The following is a 1,010-nucleotide window of genomic DNA, read 5'->3' as shown; positions in this document are numbered from 1 at the left end:
GCCAGTTCAATCGAATACGCTCGCGCACACGCACAAATTTGCCTCATCATTTAGTGCAAGAAACCTTGTTGTTAAAAACGTACGCGTGCAGACTCGCGCGTGTAGAGGCTGCGCCTTTTTGTGCGTAAGATGTAGGCCGTCTAGCCTATATGTGATGAATCTAGCGTCTTCGGCGTTCTACAAAAATCTTTGAATACAATTCAACCGAACATCTTATAAAAGCGCACATCCAGCTAACTTTTTGTTGAAGGCGGAAGGATTTTTAGTCGATTTAGCTAGTAAGATCTGCTCGCTATACTGACTGCTGCAATGTTTGTCAAGTGGGGCCACATACTTACCAAAAGGCAAGGTTTACATACTCGCGAATGAGTGAGAATGTTATGTACAGTCACAGTTTATAGATCTTATAGATTATTTCTTCTATAAAATGTTAATAAAACTTGAACTGCCAAGGAATACATGCACACTTATATTTCTCTGTAATGCATCAGGGCACTACCGGGATCCAGGGGCAAAGCACACATACTGCGAGTAAGAGAGAGAGAGATGGAATTTAAAGGAACTCTACTCGTTACGAGGAAGCAGGTCGGTTGCACTGTTCACTGTATATACGGGTATTAAATACTTGAATGAAAACAGTGGACGGTTACTTCGAAAAGCATGCCGGAAAACCACTTTAGTGTAATAAGACGTCAGACTGAGTAATATGCATATTGAGATTTATTCAATTAATCATGCAAAAACATGACTGGTAGTTGTGATCCGTTGGCTAAAAATGTTGGCACCAACGCTTCTAGGGGCCCTGTACGCTGGGCGCCTTGATTTCTTAGAACCGTCTTCACCCCCTATCGCTACACCCGGCCTTTGATAAGTCGCATTTTCGAGGAACTAGTGGAATTGGTGAGATAAAACAGTCCGAATTATGTATATAGTGTGAACTTTTCGGCACAAAATGGTATGCTCTATGATATTAACTCATTTAATGTACAGGGAGATGAGACATTGTACTT

This window comes from Apostichopus japonicus, chromosome 4 (genome assembly GCF_037975245.1).
Source record: "Apostichopus japonicus isolate 1M-3 chromosome 4, ASM3797524v1, whole genome shotgun sequence".
NCBI lineage: Eukaryota > Metazoa > Echinodermata > Holothuroidea > Aspidochirotida > Stichopodidae > Apostichopus > Apostichopus japonicus.
The sequence above is the reverse complement of the archived record's forward strand: the minus strand, read 5'-3'. Positions refer to the sequence as shown.